Source organism: Tachysurus fulvidraco, chromosome 1 (genome assembly GCF_022655615.1).
Source record: "Tachysurus fulvidraco isolate hzauxx_2018 chromosome 1, HZAU_PFXX_2.0, whole genome shotgun sequence".
Lineage (NCBI taxonomy): Eukaryota > Metazoa > Chordata > Actinopteri > Siluriformes > Bagridae > Tachysurus > Tachysurus fulvidraco.
In genome coordinates this window covers 38,171,271-38,186,648 of record NC_062518.1, presented here as the reverse complement: position 1 = coordinate 38,186,648, position 15,378 = coordinate 38,171,271, and positions in this window count along the sequence as shown.

Below are 15,378 nucleotides of genomic sequence, written 5' to 3'. Positions count from 1 at the left end.
GTTTTCCTGTGGTCCTTGCTGTTGCAGCTGATCTAATGCCTTATCCACTTCACTGTGTTTTTCGAACTTCTCCTTGTGTGCTTGCACTATTGAACAAACAGGTATCAGAAGACCAGGATGTGCAGGAAGTTCCACAGATGCACATTTGTAAAACTGCTCATATGTTGGAAATCTAGGAGGTTTTAGCTGTGCATTGAAGTGATGTGGCATGTAAAGCTTAAGTAATCTATAGTAAAACTTTTCAGGTTATTTTTCTTCCGAATACCATGCATATCTAATAACTGCAGCCTTACCAACAGTTTGTTTCTGAAAAAATCCCATACCGTTGAGCAGCCGGTGAACATTTTTACCTTTCGTTTGCTGACCATACACAATACGGTATTCTGAAGCAAAATCGGCCAGACATATCTTTTCAAACTCGGGTGTTTGCGGCCTTGCTCTATATTTATCTATTATCCCTGGCATCCAGACATCCTCTGAATCGGGATCTTTGTTTTGGAGGGCACTAAGGGGAAAACTCATCTTCAGCGCATCGTCAACCGTTGGTATAAACACAAGACTTTGTGAACATTTCTTAAGCTGCATGTTCGTGCCACTGACTCCTGAGCGCTTACTTGCCGGTGTTTGGAGTAGGCCTGCATTATGTGCTTCATTTTGTCTTCCTCGTTAACGTTAGTTTCGCGCATGTCCTTGATTACATTCTTCTGTACCTCGTTCATTTCATGCTCCGGCTTAGAAATATACGACAACATGTACATGGCTCAGCTAAAAGGGTCAAGAATGAACTGAATGTCCATGTTAGCGTTCCATGCTCTCAACAAATCAGGATTGTATCTATTCGCCCAAGACTCCTTTGGATCACGCTTCAACAAAATCACGTTGGCAGGTGACAATGCCTCAACATTGTCCTTGTAATCTTCCATGTTCATATTGCACTTTGTCAGTAGCTCTGACAAGCTGTCAAAGGAGGCTTGGGGAACATTCAACAAATCCCACACTGCTTTTAGTTTTAGCCTGGCTTCGCGCATTGCTTTTTGAGCAGCATCCTGTTTCGCCTTCTTTCCATCTTTGTGTCTATCCTCTTCTTCAGGACACTGTGGTCGTGGATGAGCGATCGAGTTTTTAGATGCGAACATGCAGCTTCCAGATGAAGATGTGCCCGGGTCATCCTCTTTCTTAGGACGCTGTGGTCATGGACGAGTGATCGTGGTGCTAGACATCGGCAGTTTAGGGAACCCGAATCTACACAATGGATTCCCTTTCTTAAAAGACTTTGAGTGGTTCCTGCTGTGAAGCTGAACCTCGGTGACAATTTGGTGAAGCTCGGGATCGGCCACGGAATTAGGCAATTAGCATGATATGCAGCGGTCAACGAAGTCGCACACAACTTTATCGTCGTCATTTTCAAACTCGGGTGCATCCTTTATCCAAACAAGTAGATGGATATATGGGCTTCCTCTAGCTTGAAACTCAACTCTGTAAAAGTAATCCTCTACTTTACCAATGGGTTGTGTAGGCAACAAAAGCAGATGAGTCATGAGCGCATCCACTCGTTTCTCAAACATGCGCATTCACCTTGCTGGGCCTTGAACGCGATTATTACTTCAGGCCATCGCATTTCGGCTGCACTGAATGTGCAAAAAAAAAACGTAGGGGTTCCTAACTGTCTGATCATAGCCTGCAAATCTCTCAAATTTATTACATTTTCTCCCAGTAAACTGGAGAGCCTCTCAGTGGTTGCATGAAACGTGTGGCGTCCCTGTTGTGTACCAATCGTTCAATCTTGCGGTTATCCTGCAGCAGCTTGTTGGAAATTCTTCTGCCATCTCTTGTAATAGGTTTGCCCTTGCGCAACTGGACACTCATGCTATTTCTAGCGAGTTGAGTCCCTGTCTCAAACTGGGCAAAGAAAAGATAACTCTGATCTCTTGCAAAATGAGTGTCCACGCAGAACAATCTTGCGTTGAAATACATACTTGGAGATATAGTGATTTGTCGTGCCTCATCAATTGTATTCTGTCCAGTGGGGAATTGAACAGGGAACGCCATGGCTTCCAGCATTGGGATTTTGAAAAATCCAACAGGCTTTTTTCCTTGTGCAGGTGAGACGCTAAAGTTCATCCTTTTCCTCAACACTAACCTGTTGCTTATTCTTCTCAGCAACATCGACTTCTTGCTGCTTCTCTGTGTCGTCCGCTTCCTCATCTTGGGGATTTTTAAATATCTCAGTTACTCTTGTGGAGATATCCCTGTATTCGGAATGCACTGCTTTCAACTTTGATAAGGCTGCAAGTACGTCATGCATATTCACGGTATGGAAGTGCGGATATCCTTTAAATTTGACGTGTCTCTTAAGCTTCACCTGCAGTAGCTGGGACTCACTGCTTGGTCTTGGCAGGCTGTTGACCGTCGTCTCCACCTCAGAGGGCACACACACAACAGCACCATGTACTGCTTTTTGCTGTCCTTTAGGCAACACAATGATTTTTGCAAACGAAATGATTTTGGAAATAAGCTGACGTTCCAGCACATTCAATTCAACCAGTTCAGCAGGGCTGAGTGGCAATTCTAGTTTATTAGTGGCTGCAATCGAAGACATGTTTCCCCTTTTAAGATGGCTGTCACACATGTGGCAAATCCATTCCTGTCTTCTCTCCTCTGGAACTACACAAGAATCTGAGCAGGAACCATCACAAGTGTGAACATATTTCCCGGTTAAGCAAGATGCTGAAACATTAGTTTTTGTCATAACTCGTCCTATTACAGACCTTGACTTGATCAGGAAACAGGGCTCTGAGACAGACTGTGCAGACATGTGTAGGGCCTTTTTGAATTTTTCAACGGAATGCATGAATGGCGGTTTCCATCGCTTTGCTGGGTTTCTCCTGGTTGAAACGGATGTACGGTTTGTATTTATTTTTGATCCTGAGTGCGCACTGCAACCGATGAACACGATATGTAGCATCATCGACACATTTCTGTGTATTGCGCAGGGTACATCTCAGGAAGTGATGTGCTCTGAACTCTAGGTCACCTGCGTATCGCCTCACCATGTAATCTTTCATCTTCTTCTGGAAAAGAGTATCTGTGCTGTACCTTCTAACCATGTAATCTTTCATCTTCTTCTGGAAAAGAGGACCTGTGTGTCTTATTGAGCAGATCAACAGCTGCATCTAACTGCATATCAGAGAACTGTATAAGCTTGCTTACATGCTGGACAAAGGAAAGAATGTCATACCGCACCAAAGAGCAAATGGAGAAACGGAATTCTCAATTCTGAGGTTTCCATCAGTGGTCTTTTCCCTCACCTCCAAGAGAGCTTCTTACTTCTGCAGCCTGATAACATAGAACCTCTACACTTTTAATCCTGCTCTCCCACCTTGTTTCTGTCCAGCCCTTTACACTGATTTCCACACGTTTTTTAAGGATTGCCCACCTTTGTGGAGCTGCTGAAAAAAGGCAATAGATTTTTTGGAGGTATCCAAAATAACTACTTGCATCCAAAGAGGCTTTGGCTGCATCAGCTAGAACTAAATTTATTGTATGTGCAACACATGGTACAAAAAATGCACGTGGATTCTTATCCAGCAGCCTTGCCTGGATGCCCTTGGGCTTGCCTCTCATATTTGCTCTATTGTCATAAGCCTGACCTCTGCAATTATCAAGTGAAAGATTGTGTTCTTCCAGCTTTTCAAGTATTAGCTTTGACAATTGCTCACCAGTGGTTGCTTCAGCTGCAAGGAATCTGAGGAAATGCTTCTAGATTTCAGGCATGTCATTGAAAGTGACTGTTCTTATGACAACAGACATCTGCTCCTGGTGGCTTACATCAGGGGTGCAATCTAGAATGACTGAGTAGTATTTGGTATTAATTTCTGTCACTATTTTTTTCTATTACTTTGCCACTCATTGCTGCAATAAGCTTGTTCTGAATCGTCTTCCCCAGGTAATGTGGCTGGTGGCCAGTAGCACATTGTACTCTTGCAATATGTTGTTGCATTACAGGATCAAACTTTTCAAGAAGTTTCACCTCTTTTAAAAAGTTGCCATTGTTTGTTTGATGCAGTGTGTCCCTTAACCCTCTGGGGTCGACAGACTCACAGGCGCATTTTTGGCGCTTTTTTCCTCTTCAACGTGAAATGCACTTAAAATACGTCGTCATTCATAATCATACACATACCTGTAATACATCATTCGAAACTGTGAAGTGTCTACTTTTATGGCAAATAAAGAAAATAACCAGGGTGTGCATTCAGACATCTCTGTCTCCTTGACCATCTTCCTGAAACATGAACTGTTAACTCCGTCAATACTTATCACACGAACATGATACATATGTCTAATGAAAGCCTGAAATGTCTACTTTTAAGTGAGGTAATTAAAATCGAAAGCAAATATTGTCTTTTTGTGTAATCTTTTGTCAACACAATCCAGACTAAGCCATTAGGGGGTTGGGCCTCCTCAGGTGTGAATCATCAATATTCATGACCATTGACCCTCCCTTGCATATTGCCTTTACACAACAAAAACTGTCTTACAAAAGTTAAATCAATGTATTGTTTCATGTGAATGAGTGGGTAAAATGGTTTTCACATCTTTTTGTAGCAAATTATCAACTCTACAAGGGTAGAGAACTTTATTGTGTGTGAACAAATGTTTAACATGTGTTTCTTGGCCTTATTTCAGCATCTTTTCTTTTTCTTTTTTTTACTACCCACACATAAACATAATTTACTTAAAAATACAAACATGTACATACATTTTACTTACATAATATTGTAGCCCAGTTTGTGCTGAATACAATGTTATGTGATATTAGCCATTAATATGTTTTGAAATAACTGAAAAAAGACCAAATGTAAGAGCATGTCAGAACCTCTGCCAGTGTCCCGAAATGGTCAGACCCCAGAGGGTTAATGCTAGGTTTCTGCATGCAAGAGATTGGATGATGGCTAATAAACGGGTAAGAACATCTCTCCAGAATCTTTTTTTCAGAGTGTAGTAGTGACATTTCTTGCATTTCTATAGTTTTCTCTTTGCTGTGTTCAGGAGAGATCTCATGGATGTTTAAATAAGATGGTGTATTTTTCCAGTCTTTTATTCCTCTTCTGACTATGTTGTGCTCTTTAACAGAAAAAAAAAAGTTTACAGCAATTGCAAAAGAGTGCATTGGTTTTAGGTGAATAGCTTAGCCAGCTTTTCCTTATTTCCTCACCATTAACTAAGGTTCAGTAAAAATAGTAGTGGCATGATCTACTATCTTCCCTCTTAGGAAATGTGAAGTCAGAATTGGGTTGCAATGGACTTCTGTTTACAAAATCCATTCTAACGGCATCTGATAAGACAGAGGGCCAGTCAGCTGGATCAAGTGGTGAAGCTTGCATGATACATCTACAGCAGGTGAAGCAGTCTGATCTGATGTATGGGGTTCTGAGGTTCTGCCTCTAAATCAGTAAATTGCCCTTAAAAGTTAAATATATATTAACAGAAATTAATGTGCAATTCTAATCATTCAAGCATCAATAATGTCCATTCTCTGCTAAGTTAACTTGTGCAAAACATAATACATACATACAAATACGAACTTTGGAAACTAAATCAAATTGTATTCCTCAACAGCAGTGCTATGAAAAACTTCAGATGGAGATGGATCTGTCTCTGTAACTGTGGGTGGACTAAGAAATTTCAGCATTGCCCCTATTTATTAATAAGAAAGGACACATGTTAAATGAAGTCTATAATCAAATGTTATAAAATAATATGATTTTATGCTTAAAATACAATTTTGAAATGAGGGCTACATTAAGGACAAGGATATTATCAGAATAATTACTATAGGGTGATAGTGTTCTGTATACTGTTTTTGAACCTTACTATAGTAAATTTTTTTAGTATCTAAGAATTTTACCACAGTATACTATAGTAAATGATATTGTATAATAGTCTTTTTTTTTCATGTGGGTTCATTTTTAGGGTGATAGACATTTTTTTTACGTTTTTAAATTAGCATACACATTAAACAATGTAAAGTAGAACATACCTTTTACTTTTAGCTTGATTTTCTTCCTCTACTTTTCTCTTTTTTCTCTTTTCAGCTTTTGCCTACCACTGCAACCTCAGTAAAATAAGTCTTATTTTTTATCTGAAAGATGTAACGTGATCATTACGTTGTTATATGATACTACATTACCCATAATCCTAAACGTTTTATTTCCAAGCATGCGCAGTGAGATGTATTTTGATACCACTGCAATCGCGTCATTAACATTATGCAAATTAGCCCACTCTGTTTTTATTTATACTGATGTTTCATATTTATTGGCATTTTACTGTCGATTGTTGTGTGGAGAGTTTATAGAGTTTATCCTCGTATGTGAAAACATACTTGGTAATAAAGAACTTTCGGATTCTGATTCTGTTGTTAAATCCCTGTGGAGTTTTTCATCTACCGTTTTTGTGATCCTTGTGTTAATCAATAGGGTCCTTGCGCATGCAGCACGTATTACTTGCTGATCGTGTCTTTGAGGATTGAGAAATTTCAAAATTATTTTTAAGATTTATGGGCCCTCATCTTTTCATCGGGCCCCAGGCAATCTCAGGTTGATCATTAGGAGGTCGCATAACTATGACAATGTGTAGTCTGTAATCTTCCATAAAACCCCTGCAGGAATCGTATGACATTAGTTTTGTCTATATTTTGTCATTTTGTGTTTCAGCAGATGACCAAAGAAACACTAGAAAAGAATAAGCACTAAAGTGCAAATAAGACGAGACAGTTTTTATCTCTATATGTATTATAACCTGGAATTATCTGTATGGAAATGTTTACATTACTCTCATATGCTTTTATAGAATAGATTTTATTATGAACATTAATCTTATAAATGAAACCCTCTTTGTGGATCACTACACTGATCACACCATACGTGCACTTGTTATAAAAAGCTTCTAATTAACCAAAGTATCAATTTTAATTATAATACGGATTTTAGGCACCCAAACGAGCATGTTAATTATAACTTAATGTGTAAATAATATATTAACAGCCATAAATATAACCGCAGACGGTTCATTTGTATAGTTAGGTGTTGAAGTTGATGGAGACAGAGAGATAAAGTGAGAATCAGCGGGTGAAGGTGAAGCATCACTGCCGCCTCACAGGCTCTTTTTCCCAGGTTCAGCTCTCACCCCTCCCCTCTCTATAACTTTAATTTGTTTTGTTTGTTTAACTGTTTAGCTTGTAAACTAGAGCTGTAATCTATACTACTGTTTCCTCAGAGGTAACCAAAACAAACCTTTTAAAGTCCTGCCCAGCTTTTTTTCTCTTGTCTTTTGTCAGAACCTTTAGCATCCGAAGCTAACCTTTTTATGTTTTATAGCGTGCACGCACATCCAGGAAGAAACAGATGGCGCAAGGCCCTGTAGCCATAGCAACATTTGGCACCCCGTGAAAATTTTGCTGAAAAAAAAACAATAAGTAACATGTTCTGGTATTTAATCAGTAAAAAATAATACTTGTAAGAATGACAAAACAAAATATACAAATAACAGAGGGTACCAGGTAGTAACAGAGCGGGCAACAGATAAAGGCGATTTCTGAGCGGTCAGTCTCCCTTGTGACTCCCTTGTGAATATGAAAACGTATTCATAAGAAAAACTCATTATATTACAGTATCAATACAGGGCTCTCAAGTTTTGAAGACAGACCAGAGTGACATAATTTAAACGCGAGTGATGATGTTGAGAGTATAAAAAGTTCATTATATTGTTTCAGGTGTTGGTTATACATTATACGTAGTTTGATTAATCTTTGATGTGCCTTCATTGTATGAAACAAATATGTGAGATATAACAGCTTTTAGAAATAACCATGTGGTTGAGATATCAGCTGTATTTCTTTATTGTCCATTTGATTGTTTTATTTTATTTAAGGGGAAATACTAATGTTGTGTATATTTGATGCTTATGTGTACATTTTGGAATATTCCGTTCTTCTTGTAAAGAGCATGTGAAGTGAAGAAAGAGTTGTTAAATAGTCTGATTATCTTTTCCTAATCTTTCTATTGTAATGGAAAGTGTTAAGTTACTTATGTTTATATTTCTGGTTACTACAGTAAAAAAAGAAAAACAGTGATACAAACATGTACAGTATTGTCAATTGACAAATACACAACATTGACAATACAAATTATCAGACTACAATGAAGGCACATCCAAGATTAATTAAACTACATATAATGCATAACCCACACCTGAAACAATTTCATTAACTTTTTATACTCTTAACATCAATATTTTGACTATAACAGATAGCGAAGTACACATAATAAACATGTACTCAGGCCTGCTACCTCATCACACACTATCAATACAGAAACACAAACGGTTTTCAACACACTTATCATTTGTATTGCATTAAATAGTGTTCATTTTTACATAAAAGTGTCTTAATTTGCAACTAACTGTAACAAAGTACCGTAAGGGTTAATTAAAGGATGATGACAAAGAGAGTGCTGCAGTGATGCTGTCGAGGGAATTCTATTCTTCTAATCAGAGTTAATAGTTCAAGTGAACGTTTCCTAAGTTGCAGAGAAGAATGCAGCAGAATCCTGAAGAATATCAAACTTCTATATTCAATACACTTGCAAGTGTGAAGTCAGTCTGTCCCGACCCAAGTCTGAACAGAGTGAGTTAGTTGGGTGTAAGGCCGCTCTCTATTTATACAGGGTGCTTGACCAAAGGTTCGTGATTGTGTGTATATGGCGTCTTCTTCTGATCTTGTCTTTCTTCTAATCTTGTCCTGCTGTTATTTTCCATACATCTGCAATGTTCTTATCTTTTATGCTTAGTGTGCAGTTTGGGAAATAGTTCAGTCCCCCTTTGTTATATTTGCTGGTCCTAGTTTCAGGTGTGTGAATGTATTGGTACAGAATGTTTAATGTTCATTTTTGTTATTCACAACATTTTATATTACAATGCCTTCCTTGACGGTGTATTTACTCAGAATGAAGCGCATCACCTAGTGAAGCATGCGATGGTGTCATAACGCAGGTATGTCAAATGATGATGATAATTAATTATGAATGCATTTGTTTTTTTGTCGAGTTCAAATTGGAAATTAAACACTATTTATGAATTTTAGAAAAATAAAATGTAACACTTTTTTAATGCATTTAAATGAAATGTAAACAAAGAAAATGTAAACTCGTTTAATATCACTTATATTCAATATATCACTATAACCAGTTACATTAAGATACGTGACAACAGCAAAGTTCTTAGTCAGTTATCATTCATGAATAGAAATGTTCACTAACTATATATATCTAAAACTTATACACACTTTTACATATAATCAGAAGTTCAGAAAACACCTAGAAGCATGAATAGCCAAGTCTGTGATGTGTTATTTTTGCAATATGATATACATTTACAGACCACTGTCAGTTTCTAGCGCCCCCTATAGGAGACATGTAAAGTTGTAGAAGATGCAGATGTGGAGGTTGATCATGTGTAAATATAGTGTAAATAAACTGACCTTGTGTTTCATAAAACCCCTCAATGAACACATGAATTAACACATTAACACTTTATATTAACATTTTCTATCAATATGCATCAAATGACCTCAATAATGTCCTGTTTTTAGTCCCAGATTACTGTACTGCAGAGTTTTGACTCTTTGCCTTAAAACACCTTTTTAACTTTTAAGTTTTATTAATGAGCTGATTAATAATAAATTCCAATATAATTAAAGTACACTTGCAGGTAATATGTTATATCTACACAGAACGTACTGTAACATCACAACAATAATATTCAGTAATTAATGATGGTTTAACTAACTGTTACGTCTGTGTGGGTGTGTCTTTGTTTTGTTTCTTCTTTCTTGTTTTCTCTCTCTCGCGCTGTCCCTCTTCAGGTCCATCCTCATTTTCCCATTGGTCCGCTGAACTGTCAATCTCCCGGCTTTAAAAGCGACGTCATGGGTCTCTGTGCCAATCACCATCTCATACTTTTAAGAAAGTATACCGGATACCAGAGAGCTGCGAGTTAGTCTTATCGGCTCATTCATCCTGATTGTTCAAAAATTCATCCCTTTGTTTAAAAACCTGATTTTTGTGAGCTTATCCTTGTGCACTGTTTGTCGTATCTGTTCTTTTTGTTCTGTCACCATTTGTAAATGTTGTTGGTGACTTGTTTCCCTGTTAAAGGGGGAAAAGTGGACAGGTAAGAGGTCACGTGACATACATTGTACACATGTAGGAGAACTTATTACTGTATTAGATACACTAGTTTAGGAGTGAGTGCCATCCCTTGTACATTTTGTGTTTTGGCTAGTTAGAGTAGTTTAGGTAGAGCGTTTTTACACTGAAGACCTTTTTGTTCCACATTTTTATTTAGTAGTCAGGTTAGAGAGTCAAACAAAATTAGTGTTGTTTTGTTTTGTTACTTTATTTCCTTTAGCACCACTCTCGTCCCTTTTCTCCTGTACCTCTCCTTTCATTAATTGTCCTGTAAATACCGTAAATAGTCTCTCCTTCTTTATTGTTAGTATTATTATTTTTATTTTTTTCCCCTATTTGTATATATTGTCACTTACTGTAATATTTTGATTAATAAACTTTCATATGGTTTGAATTTGTGTTTTGTCTTCACCCTTTCACACACATACTCCTGGGAATAATTTCTGTTTTGTGTGTGTGTTACTTCCCTAAATACCCCTAGATTATTACTGGGTCTTAACACTAACAAAAAACAAATGCTTTCTATTTTAAATAAATCAATTTGGTTATAATTAACATTTTCCAGATGTGTTTTTATCTGTAATCTGGACCATGTAGTTGAAGTTTTGTCAGTTTAACTTATTTGTAAGCCATAAAAGCATTTTATGTGAATACAAAAAATACTTCTATAAAATTGGAAAGTTACAGGGTCTGTGTTGTTGATATGAAAGTTTTAATTGGAAAAAAACGAATGAAAATCATTTGATTTGCTTCATCCACATATGACGTAAATAAAACAGTGTGTATTCAATGAGAGCTGCAAATGATAACCAAGATTTACAAAATCTTAAATTTAAAAACATTGACTTAACAAAAACCTAATAAAATAAATATTGATAAAATATTTGTTTAATGTACTTTCATATTTTTACATTTCCCCCATTTTAAATATAAGCATTTGTGTTACATCCACACTTATGTGATCACTTTTCAAAATTATTGGCACCCCTACAATCAGAGTTCAGTGTGAAGACTCTTCAGGTGAGAATAACAGCACCGAGAATCTTGGAAAATTTTTCATTTTTTCATTATTAAATCTACCCCTCTGGCCACTCTCTTAAGTTGTTGATTAATACTTTTGTGTTTTACGACCTATAATAATATCAAACACCAAAACACAGTGTTGTGGTATTTATGTATTTATAAAGATGTATAGGTATTGTTTACAGGTGAATGCTGACTATGATGGTTAGTGGGGGGAGAGCAGGGGGGTTTCTCCTGAAGTCCACTATCATCTCCACTGTCTTGAGCGTGTTCAGCTCCAGGTTGTTAAGACTGCATCAGACAGCAGACTGGTCACCGTCCTGGATGAGGCCGATCATTGTGGTGTCATCTGCAAACTTCAGGAGCTTGACAGAGGGGTCATTAGAAATGCAGTTATTTGTGTACAGGGAGAGGACACAACCCTGAGGGGCACTAGTGCTGATGGTGTGGATACTGGATTTGAGATTTCCCAGTGATGTGGGATCTCAAACCTGTTGTTGGTTCTTGTGAAGTCTGACTACTAGCATCAGGCAGGAAGCTGCTCTGGGGTACTGTGGTGATGTAGGGGCTGGGGGCTGGGCTGGGGTCTGTTTGCACCTGATCTGTATGTGTTTGCTTCTTTTAAAAGAAGTCTGAAAATATAGCGGAGTAAAAGTACCTTATACATTTGATCTAGGAAATGTAGTGTAGTGAAAGTTGACATAAATTTAAATAGCGAAGTAAAGTAGAGATACGTGAAATTTTTACTTAAGTACAGTAACGAAGTATTTATACTCCGTTACATTACAACACTGCTGATATGCGTATAGTATTTAAAATAAATTTAAACAAAGTTAAAGTGAAAAAAAGAATTACATTTTCAAACCTAAAATTTAATAAAGGACAGATAAAAAAACAACAACGAATTATACCTAAAAGGTGACAGTTGTTAGCTCTTAATAGAGAAAATACAATAAAGTATTGAAAATACAACAACGTTGTTTTTTATCTTAGAACAGGCTTTGTTTTGTTTATAATATTAATAATATTTCCTGATCTGAACATTTTAATGCTCCATGTTTAGCTCAGTTTGTAATCTGTTTGCTGTAGATGTACAGTATTTCTAGAATTGCTTCAAAATATTAATGAAACACAGTATTTTTGTATATTACAATTTTAATAATGCATATGAATAAATTAATAGGATGCAATCACTACTTGAGCTACTGGAATGTGAATCAAAAGCTGACTTAAAATAGAAATGCCAGAAGAAATGTATATTTATTATAGAGTATCATATGTGCAAACTAAAAGCATAAAAGTCTTTTATAAAATACATCCAAAGTTATACCAAATAACAACAACCAAACATTAAAATACCTTTATCAGTACATAAATAACTTGATGGATATTCACCAACAAAAACAACAACAAAAAAAAAAATGGTCAAACTTGACTAACACCCTAACACAGAACCAGAACCAAAAAACTAACATGTATACAACATTAAAATGGGTTAATAATACAAAGGCCTTTACTCACTCACTCACACACACCACACACACACACACACAGAGATAAATATTGAGTTACACAACACCAATATACACACAAACAGAGGGGGACAGAGAAGGAGAGAGAGATAACTATTTGCCTTCTATGTCATGGTATGACAGTCACATTAACAACACACACTTCTACTCACACATTACGGACAATTTTCCAGAGATGCCAATCAACCTACTGATGCCAATTCCAATTCACCAATGCCAATCAAACTACCATGCATGTCTTTGGACTGGGGGAGGAAACCGGAGTACCCGGAGGAAACCCCCGAGGCACGGGGAGAACATGCAAACTCCACACAAACAAGGCGGAGGCGGGAATCAAACCCCCAACCCTGGAGGTGTGAGGCAAATTTGCTAACCACTAAGCCACCATGTCCCCCATCTCAATAAATTTAATATATCATAGGACTTCACCTGTCGCCATTTCGCCATTTTACCCCCCTCAGCAAAAACTGCCAAACACACACACACACACACACACACACACACACACACACACACACACACACACACACACACACACACACACACACACACACACACACACAGAATTAAACTCAGCACTTTCTTATCTGCTAAAACTAACTATACAGTGTGGCTCTATGACTGTGAAAGTGATCAGATATCTCAGAGCTGAAGCTAAGGGTGTATAACTGCTATAGATAGATAACAGAGAGAGAGAAAGAGAGAGAGAGAGAGAGAGAGAGAGAGAGAGATGGAAAACTTCTACAAGCACAAAGTAGAATGCAGTGCTATCTGGCCCTAAATCGACTGTACATTGTAGCTGAACACCAACACAGAACCACAATGACAAAGTACAGACTCAGTGCACACACACTGGCCATAGAGCCAGGCCACTATAAGAGATCATGGCTCCCTACAGAGCAGAGAGTGCACACACACACACACACACACACAGAGAGACACACACAGAGAGAGACACACACACGCACACAGGCCAAAGAGACTGGATGCTATAAGAGGTCATGGCTCCCTACAGAGCAGAGAGTGCACACTGTAGTGAGATTATCCCCAAAAGGTAAAAGAATGAGGACAGGAGAAAATGAAGTTGTAGGATTCATGGATCCCCCTTGAGCTCCTCTTAAAACTAAGATACAGCCTAAATACACTCTAGGAGAAATTCCTATTCAACCACAAAGTGAACAAAAACGGTTAAGAAAGAAAAAGAGGAACAGAAGCAGCTTCTGTTTGCCAATAAACTTCTGAAATTTGGTTACAGAAATTAAACAATTGAATATGAATTAAATACAATTATAATTCCAATTGCCATAAATGCACCTGCAAGACTGCAGAGGATCAGACGCTGTACCTAGACAGCTGGAAGAAGACTCCAACTGACTAATAAGATTTATGCAAAGATAAGTTTTATTTATCAGATGTTCAAGAGAACTCTGCTTTTATTTTTATTTATATGTATCCTTTTACTATAATGAAATGTATTTTTAGAAGTATATATTTAAAGGGCAATTTAGAAATTACTCATTTAATGCTCCATGATGCACAATGTTTTGAAACTATTAGGATATGACTTCCTGGCACAAATCACAGCGCGTTCCTTGAAAGGTTGGAAAAAGGTCAACCACAATATTGCGCGTGCCATGCCTTGGAAATTGTTGGAAAAAGATTTATGTAAGCTTTCCTGATTGTAGGAAAGGTTTCCATTCTACTATAAGCAAGCTTATACATAGTTACTGTACTACATTTGCATTGCTTAAGTATTATGCATCAGAAAACAAACACAGGCTAACACTTGGCTAACTCTTGATTCTTTTATCTTTGCATTTTAATTACTTTTACTTACGCTAGAATTGTTTGATTATTTGAAGGAGATTTTATTTGTATTTTTTTTCTTTACATATACTACATACACTTATTTGTATTATATTGCTTTTGTTACAGCTCCCATGCAGGAGGCTGTTGTTTGCAGATTAGAAAGTTAGAAAAGATGCTGAGGCTTCGAAGGACAACCCACTCCAAGGTAAGACCAGTCTTGATTTATACTGCCTGCCATGATAGCAGCTTACTCTTGCAAAACATAGGACTCACTCCTAGTGGGACTGTCAAAGCTTTGTCCAGGCAGGTCAGGAACATTTGTCACTAAGGGACATGCAGGTCAGTACAATTACTTTAACACACACACACAGACACACACAGGCCATCGAGATGGGCCGCTATAATGCCCCTTTGCCACCAAGGCAGTTTGCGTGCTGTTTCAGAGCTGGTTTTCAACACCCAAAGCACCAGCTCTGAACCAGGAAAAGTTGTTCTTAAGTAGCACCAAAACGTTGCTGGTCTAGACTTAACCGCTTGTGCCAGGGACTGGGGGCGGGGTTACTGTGACCAACAAGACACAAGAGAATGTCACTAGCACCATTGTTAAATCATTTTAAATAAGGATTTGCCACTAGATGCCAATGTAGGTTTGCAAAGCCATGAGCATTAACACTAAAGCAACATCTGACATTGTTGTTTTTGCCGCTGCTGTGCTAACATTGTTGTATAACGTTGTATACAGTGACGTAATACTGTAGGACACAGTA